At 44.7% G+C, this 9,304-nt stretch overlaps 1 pseudogene; it reads right to left on the bottom strand.

The window, feature by feature from the left end:
- Positions 1 to 430: 430 nt before the first annotated feature.
- Positions 431 to 8,540, bottom strand: LOC143410530 (protein farnesyltransferase/geranylgeranyltransferase type-1 subunit alpha pseudogene; annotated as a pseudogene).
- Positions 8,541 to 9,304: the final 764 nt, after the last annotated feature.

The following is a 9,304-nucleotide window of genomic DNA, read 5'->3' on the forward strand; positions in this document are numbered from 1 at the left end:
TATGTTAATTAAGATAAGCTGTGTGGAATGTATATATACCCCTCCTGTCCTACAATAAACGGCTCCCACTCCTGCTATATCAATCTACACAAGTTCCTCGTCACACCCCACACCCACCCCCACCCCCACCCACCCACCCCCCCCCCAGTTTAAAGTCCTCATTAGAATCCCTTAAAAAAATAAAAGCATTCCATCAAGTTCTTCTGGATGGTGTTATTGCTGTACATTTGTTGGGAGGTCACTTTCTCTGTTGTGTTTGCTTTGAAGGGATCTTCCAATATATCTCCAATATTCCTTTCTTTTTTTTTTTTTAAGAGAGAAGTTTTTTAATATTTATTTTCTTAGTTTTCGGTGGACACAACATCTTTATTTTATTTTTATGTGGTGCTGAGGATCGAACCCAGCGCCACGCGCATGCCAGGCAAGTGGCCTACCGCTTGAGCCACATCCCCAACCCCATATATTCCTTTCTTATAGTGTCCTTTTCTTTAGCTAGGGTTTCACATAACTCTAATGCTTTATTAAGAATGTCCTCTTTGTTATCACATTGGTTTTCTAGCATATCTTCATAGATATCCACAAGAAAGGCAATTAGGTAGGGGGAACTGTGACTTGGTTGTAAATCAAGTAATTGATTTAACAGGTTAGGATATTTGGAAAGACCACGATCCTGCAAAATCTCTTTCAAATAGTTCCATGCACTTTCATTATGTGTAACAAGTTTGATCATTTCCATAGTGTATTGGACTTCTCTTTCCAATACACCACAACCACTGTAGCCAGTGGTATTAGAAATGACAAAGTATCTTTGGTTCCAGACAGAGTTATTTCTCACATCCTCTTTTAGAAGTTGGTCTACATACTGCAGCTCATTATCCCAATGTTTACATTCCTGAATGACCCATTGTCGATTCTGCCAGGAATGATAATTCTTTGCATCCTGGTTAAGAATATCAGCAATAAATTCAAGCTCCTGAGATGGATCTTTTAGCCATTCTACTAATACTCGCCTATAGTGCCAAACTTGATAGTTTGGGGGCTGTTCCCTAATTATTGCAGTGATGTAGTTCATTTCCTCATGTAGATCCTTTTGAAGTGACTTTAAGAGAACTCTCCGAAAATGCCACACTGTATAATTGGCAGCATTTAACTCAATAGCATCCTGGTTTAAGCTTAAAAGCTCGTTCATTTCTTTCATCACCCTGCAGAACAGCTCGGAAATAATCATAAACATCTCTAAATTTTTCACTATAGATGATCTGGACCTCTGGATTTGGACCATCATTCTGTAGTACTGGATCTATATCAGCCCATTCTGCTCTGTCCCTGTACAGGACATAGGTGGGCAAGTCCAGGCTCAGAAACCCTTCGTCCATAGGGGACGCCACTGCTCCTCAGGCCTCAGCCGCCATCCCTTCTTCCTGCTGCTGCTGCTGCAGCTGCTGCTGCTGGGGTGGCGGTGGGTGCGACTAGGGCGGGGGACTGCTCCAGCTGACCCGGCTCACCACCCTGTGTAGCCTCTCTGACCCCCTCAGCAGCTGCTGCGCTGCGGAGGTGGTGGCAGAGACTCCGCCCCTACCACATTTTTTAAGAGTTCTTATCTCGCTGCAAGCCTTCCTAGGCACCAATTAGTGTTTAACCCAACACGCCACCCCTTCAGTGTCTCAGAAACTCCTTCTTGTCCCTCCCATTCTCATACCACCAGGTAGCATTAATTGGTTTAGGCACTTGAGTTCAAGCATGAGAGAAATGTCCTAATCCAGTTCTGTTCTATCCAGCTACATTCCATCTCATTTGTGGCCTACCCAAGGAAGTTCTTGTGCTGCAGTCACAGGGAGTTCTCAGCTGGTGTGATGTGCAATTTCCATTGCACAAGCTTGCGTGATGTGCAATTTCCGTTGCCCAGTCCAGGAACAGGTTACTTGTTGTTAACCTGTGGTGAACAATACAAATGTTTAATAAATACAAATAATCGCATATCAGGGGGTTGGCATTGTGGCTCAGTGGTAGAGTGCTCGCCTAGCACATGTGAGGCACTGGGTTCAATCCTCAGCACCACATAAACATGAAATAAAGATATTATATCCACCTACAAGTAAAAAATAAATATTTAAAAAATAATATTGGCATATCAGTTCTATGAGACAGTGTACAGGCTACTGGATGATCTTGTGTTATTAAAGTAGCCTGCTCATAGGCTTACACGGGCAGGTGTACCACACCAGTCTATCTGTACTTCAGGAGTATAAAAAGAACAAGACAACTCTGTAATATGTAACTTGTCTTAAACTAATACAAAGTGTACCTCGTGTGATGACACCCAAGGGTAACACCACCTGTACTTATGAGGGTCAGGTTTCCAATGTAGCAGGCTTTATGTGTAAATTTAGACATTGAAGCAAACCACTGGGGGCTCACTTGTACAGTCCATAGCCAACTAATGCTCCTCGTCTCTGGTATGATGTCTCAAGAAGCTGGCAACAGTAAGTTGTTATTCATGCCCCACACTGATTTAAGAAAATGTCTAGTGGAAGTGTTCTGTATCTGTAACCTTAATGCTGCTCGCCTTGGTCAAGAGAACATAGAAATGGCTGCAGGCCACTGAGGTCTGGGTTTCTCATGTAGTGTTCTCAGTGCCTCAGGCAGATAAGCAGCATAGAGGTACTGTCAGTCCTTCAGGCTTGTTTCAACAGGCCATTCATTCTCTCAATTAATCCAACTCCTGTTGGATTGTATGGCAAGTGGAAAATCTGAAATATGCCCTAGTTTTGAGCCCACTGTTGTGTGAAACGAGTTTGTTGGTCACTCTCTGTTAATTGCCTTCTGATTGGGACAGGCTTGCATTACGTCTATAACTGTGTCCACACAAGTCAGTGCATATTCAGCCCCTTCTGATAATGGGAGAGGGCCAATGTAGTCTATCTGCCATCGCTGAAGAGGAACATCATCTCATTTGGTATGCCCTTTGTGGCATCCAGTCATTTTGGGTAGCACTGAGAGCAGACAAGTCAGTCCTGGCATTCAGCATTCTTTATAGGCAACCTCTGAAAAACTAATGTGACTCCATTTTTGAGAAACCAGCCTCTACCTCAGAGCAAAGCCTGTCCTAAAGAAGGGGGCATAACCCTTGTCCTTGGAAAAACCCACAGAGCACTCCTAAGCACATACTCACCCTGCTGAGTTGATGGTCTGTAAATAACAGGAGAGGTCTGCGGCGCCAGGTGTCCCTGACTCAGTTAGGCTAGGTGAGAACCCATAGCAACCCCCCTAGCAACCTCCAATCAGCATGAGACAAGGAAAATACCTGGAATTCCAGATGACCACCCCCAGTAGTTTATGGTGGTTGATAACATGTTGGGAAACCATGTAGTTTAGGTGGTTTAGGCCCCCTCATGGCCTAAACCAATCAGTTCAAAGGAATCCCCCTCTTGTATTAACCAATCACCCCTACCCAACTTGTTCCCTCCATTGAATGTGCTAATCAATGTTAAGAGTTGTTGTTTGGGGCTGGGGATGTGGCTCAAGCGGTAGCACGCTCGCCTGGTATGCGTGTGGCCCGGGTTCGATCCTCAGCACCACATACAAAACAAAGTTGTTGTGTCTGCCAATAACTAAAAAATAAATATTAAAAAAAAAAGAGTTGTTGTTTGATTTTCCTTCGGTATGGAATGATTTGCTGTGTGATGTTGTGATGCATAGAGTATCCCCCCAAAACCTATAAAATCTCACTGAACAAAGGACCGGGACTTACTCCCTGGGCCGCTGCATCAGAAACGGTTGTGAGTCCAGGCTCGAGCTTGCAATAAAGACTCTTGTGTGATTGCATCGGATTTGGCTCCTGGAGGTCTATTGGGGTCCCACAAATCTGGCATAACTCCCCCAGCGGGTATCAGCTGTCATCTTTTGACCTACGTGCAATATCTATGTTGTAGCCAAGTGACCATTTCTTCTGCTGAGACTTCCTCCAGCCACCTTAGCTTAACCAGTTGTACAACCTTGACTGGTTTCTGTGGTGATGGACTCTGTGGCAGGAAGGGCAGCAGAATTAGCACACAATTGTTTTGCCAACAAGCTATAATGTTCCTCCACCCACTTCCATAACTGTGACCAAAATCCAATAGGGGTCTTATATCCTTTAATTCAGTGCCATAAGCTCCATTCACAGCAGTCCAGAGTGGCATGGACCGCAAGCTCAGCAGGTCTTGATGTGTCTAGGTCCCCAGGTCCTGTGCCTATTTTAGTGTCTGTTTGGCCTGATTAAATGTCTCAGTATGACATCCAGTCCCTTACTGTACTCCTCCTACACAAATTATATAGGGGTCATAATAACTGAACCAGATGAGGAATGAGAGTCCTCCAATGACCCAGTAGCCCCACAAGTTCTTATATTTGTTTTACTGTGTTGGGAAGTTGAAATGCCTGGACTTTATCTATTACAGCCCTAAAGTATAACCTTTGTCTTTCCTGACCAAACAGTACCTAAAAATTTAACCAATAAACCAGGGCCCTGTACTTTGTCAGGTTTATGGTCCATCCTCTCCCTTGCAAATGAGTCAAAGTACGGGGGTAGTTTTATTGAGCACTGAAAGCGAATCTGATGTGATCTTTGTGTAAACACTTTTTTATTAGTGGAGGTCAGCAGGGTTGTTACCATGCCATGACACCAGGTGGGGCAATGGATATATCCTTGAGGAAACATTGTAAATGTCTACCATCAGCCTTCCTACCTGAAGGCAAATGGGTCTTGACTCTCCAGGACTTTTCTATATGAAGAAGGCATTAGCAAGGTACAGCACACAGTGAGATGTTCCTAGTTAGCCCTTCTAGAATAGTGGCTATGTCAGGAATGGTTGCACAAGATAAGGGGATCAGTTTATTTTATTTAATTTTCTATAATCCGTTATCTTGCATCAAGTTCCATCCTACTTTCTTACCTGCCACACAGGGGAGTTAAAAGGACTGTGGGTTGGGTGAATTAGGTTTACTTTAGACAATTCATGCAAGGTCTCTGTTTCTTTCTTTCTTTTTTTTTTTTAGTTGTAGATGGCACAGTACCTTCATTTTTTATTTATTTATTTTTTTATGTATTGCTAGTGTCTCACACATGCAAGGCAAGAGCTCTACCACTGAGCCACAACCCCAGCCCCAGGTCTCTGTTGCTTAATGGCCACCAGGGAGCTGATACTGTTTGGTGACAATAATTTAAGCCGGTGGGGGAGTGTTTAGCATGCCCTCTTAATATTGCTTTACAGTTGACACATGATTAATCTCCCAGAAACACAAAGAAAACTCCCTTGTTATATATAATACATGTTGATATCTTGTGGGATAAATGCCTTACCCACAAGATATTAACACTTATTATTTATTTAGGAATGAGAGTTATGAACATCAGGTAGGGGTGGGTGGCAGGTGTCTAAGCTTCAGAGTCACGATACTGCTCGGACTCTTACTGTTTTCCTCCCATATGTATTTATAGCAGTTAACCTGCCTGAGAATTTGTCAGGATGACCGTATATCAATGTACACTCAGCTTCCGTGTCCACCAAGGCTGCTACTCTCTGAACATTTTTTGAAGACCAATGGACTGCCAGTGCTATATATGGTCTCCCGTCCAGAGACATGGCTTGGACTCCTAAACCTTGACCTTTTCCCTAGTTGTCCCATACCTAAGGGTTCAAAGATTCCTCAAGGGCAGCTGTGGACTCAGGTTTCATTACATCTCCTAACAGGAGCGGCTTGTCTCAGTCTCTTTTTGGAGTAGGAGTCTATTCTGCCTTTCTGATTATCTTTTATTTCCTTACTGAGAGGTAATGACTGAAACCTTTGTCCTCCGGTTACTGCTTTCATAACTGCACCAGGGTGGACTTAGGTTGTTTATCTGTTTTGGGGACAGACAGTCTGAATGATTTGCATTCTCCTTCCCTGAGTCAGAAAGGCTTTGACCGTCACTACATCTCGTAGTGACCTGGACATTGCCCTGGTCCTGGAAGTTTGAGGATGCATCTTCGGATGTAGGCATGTCGCCCCATGGATTGAGCTGCACTCACCTGTTCTTTTGTGATATTTCCCTTGTCCCTGTTTGGGATAGAACGTTCCATGGAAACACTTTGTGTGACCCTTTCTCTTGCTTTGCTTTTGGATGTGGCCTTCCTAGATGCCAGTTAACCTGCTGACAGCAGACATCAGGAAGCTAGACTCATCTCCCTGAAGCTTGACCCCTTGCCTCAGTTGAATGCCTTCTCCTCAATAAAAGTGTTCAGCACACATGTGCACACAATCACTCTCTCTCTCTCTCTCTCTCTCTCTCTCTCTCTCTCTCTCTCGACCCTTAAGGTCAGAGAAGCCGTCACAGAACCCCAAAAAAAAAGGTATCTCTGACTCTTCTGTGGTTATTTTGTGCATCCCAGTTTCCCTGGAGTGACCCTGAGTGTTTTAGTCTCAGGAAACTCGAGACTAAAACTGTCTGTTCCCTCTGCTATTAAATCTACTCACATCCATCTACAGGAGACTCGGAGAGGTCCTTCTAATTTGGGCTGGATTTTATGGATTCCTGTTTTCTGCCTCAGTTTGCCTGTCTCTCCTAGGTCTGCTGTCAATCATGTTGCTTGCTAGAGAGGCTGCCCTACTAATGGGAATAATATTGATAGCAGGGCACCATAAGTGGATGGAGGGGATGTGCGAAACCCTGCATCCCTCATCCCTGGGAGTAAAGTCATGCAGTCGGTCCTAGGAAAGGCAGCACCTGCATAGCATGTTTCATTCCCAGTCCTTGCAAACAGTTCTGTAGTTCCTCCATAGAGCCAGGTACCTCTGGGCATGGCAATATCTCTAGAATTTGGCCACATGTTGCTAATGGCAAGAAGCAGTCAAGTTAGTTAATGACCCCACACTTTCAGCAGCAGCAGTGGCATAAAAGTGTTGGCTCTTTGGACAATTATATATCATTCAACATTATCCCATCTGCTCCAGTGCCCCACAACTGGAGTAGCCATGCCAGTATACTTTCTTTTGTTTTCAGTCTGAATTTGGACGTCAGTCCCACCAGCTCCATGGGGGTATACAGACTCATGGTGGTATGTAAATGTCTCTCTGGAGCAACAGCAGATCTGGATCCACCTACTCAGGCTGCTCCTGCTGGGTCTTTAACTTTTGGACCATTACCAGTCTAGCTTCTATTTTATCTTCATCCTCCACATCAGATTCTGAGTCACTGGAACTGGTGGACTCTCTGAGTGGATCCCACGCCTGATGATCACTATTTCCACTAATCACCAATGCCCTAATATGGATTCTAGGCCCATAACATCCCCTCAGTTCTGCCTATGGCGTAACATGATTTATAGGCCATCATCTGTAAGTTCTAAATGCTATAAAAGCACATCCTTACTCTCAGCCTGTGCTAAACAAGCCTCTCTCTCTCCTGTTTTAACTCTAACTCTTCCTGTGCTCTACAGAACTGATCCCAAGTGTTTAATTCCCAGTTGGCCCTGGAATCCAGGGAAGCTTAACTACTGAGACACAACCTCAGCCCTTTTTTTTCACTTTGTATTTTGAGACAGTGCCGCCCCCAACCAGCATGGGCAGCTGAACTTAAGGTCGCTCATATGAATTTCCTGGGACACCAAATAAAACACAGACACACACTTTACCTTTAAATCAAGCTTCAGGATGGCTCCTCCATTCTTGACCTCAAGCTCCCCAAATGGGAGAGTGAGGAAAGTCACAAGAGGCTGGCAAGAGAGATAGCATGTTCGGAAGTGAGATTTTATTGGGGGGAACCCTCATTCTTTAGAATGTTCCATCCTAAAAAAATGTCCGGAGGGTCAGGGTTACAAGGACAGGTGAGAGTAATTCGACCCCTGGGGCTGTAGGAAGCCACGCCTATGACTGAAGACACATTTTTGCTAATTCGAGGATTGCAGCAATATCGAGGTCACTTCGGAAGTGACCCACAGAGCCTGTTCTGATCACAGGAAGGAGAATGCCAGTCATTCAGCGAGTCCGCCCGCCACAAGACAGGTTACCGCTAAGTTGCTTAGGGCCTTGCTAAGTTGCTGAGGCTGGCTTTGATCTTGCAATCCTCCTGCCTCAGCCTCCCGAGCCACTAAGATTGCAGGTATGCACCATTGTGTCCCCTGTGACTAACTTTAATGCAACAGGAGCCAGGCCATTGCTGAAAGAGCACCTTCGCTACCTGGATTCCTTTCACTTTACTGAGACCACTTTTGATGCTCTCACAACACTTGACTCACCCTTCTTTACATTTTCAGGGCATCTCCACACTCACATCATGGTCCCCATTCCTCCAATAGGGAAACCACCTCCGATCACATCAGGGATTGGGGCCAGCCTGGGATTTCCCCTGCAGACTTCATGCCCTCTCCTGACTCAAGAGTCAACTCAACACATTTTTGTGTTGTGTGACATAGGAATTTAGGATAAAAAGAGAAATAGTTAATTTTTAAAGGAAACACCCACAAGCCATTGAGATGTAGAAAGCATAGTTGTAAATCTTGAGCAACTCACCCTTGGCCCATGCCCTTGTAAAACAAGGGAAATACTCAAGCACAGGAAAACTGGTGCAAAATTGTGCAACCTCACCCTGGACCCACATGCAGCCGGCACCTGCTCTTGCCCTTCTATAAATATTGGACCCCCAGCCCAAGGCAGGACTACTTTTTACTCTTGAGACAGCCCAAATTCTCCCTTGAATGTGAATCTACTTTCCTAAATAAACCTCTGTCTATGCCTTTGCCTTTGTCTGGCTGATGCTGAAATTCTTTTCCTTCACATATGTCAAGAACTTCGCTGGTCCTGAGAGAATTCCTTGGACCCTTCTCCAGAGACATCTCTTCTCCCATGTCATTTGGGATCCTGCTGACTTTGGCAATTGTTCAACCCCAGGGCTACAAGCACCTGGAGCATATGGTTTACCAATCCCAAAGAATGAAGTTGGAGGACTCAATGGAGAGGTTTTTTAGACATTTTATTACTTACTCCTTAGCAGTGGCAGGCCAGGATACAAAGCAGGGTGAATATACAGGATAGGTTGCCTGCCCCCTGCACAGATGGATTTCCTCAGATGTTTTATGAATATATTCCTTTACTTTATAACCAGGGTCACTCTGTTTAGATTCTCACCTGAAGATTGAAGATAAGGGGGAGTGGCCATCTCCCCGTCTCCATTTCCTTCCTTATTGCATTTTTTAGAGACCTTCTCTCACTGCTAGTTTTCCTATGCACTGATTAATGTTTGACCCAACAGTGGTCCCGACAAATCAGATCTGGTCATTCCCCCCAA

Source organism: Callospermophilus lateralis, chromosome 11 (genome assembly GCF_048772815.1).
Source record: "Callospermophilus lateralis isolate mCalLat2 chromosome 11, mCalLat2.hap1, whole genome shotgun sequence".
Lineage (NCBI taxonomy): Eukaryota > Metazoa > Chordata > Mammalia > Rodentia > Sciuridae > Callospermophilus > Callospermophilus lateralis.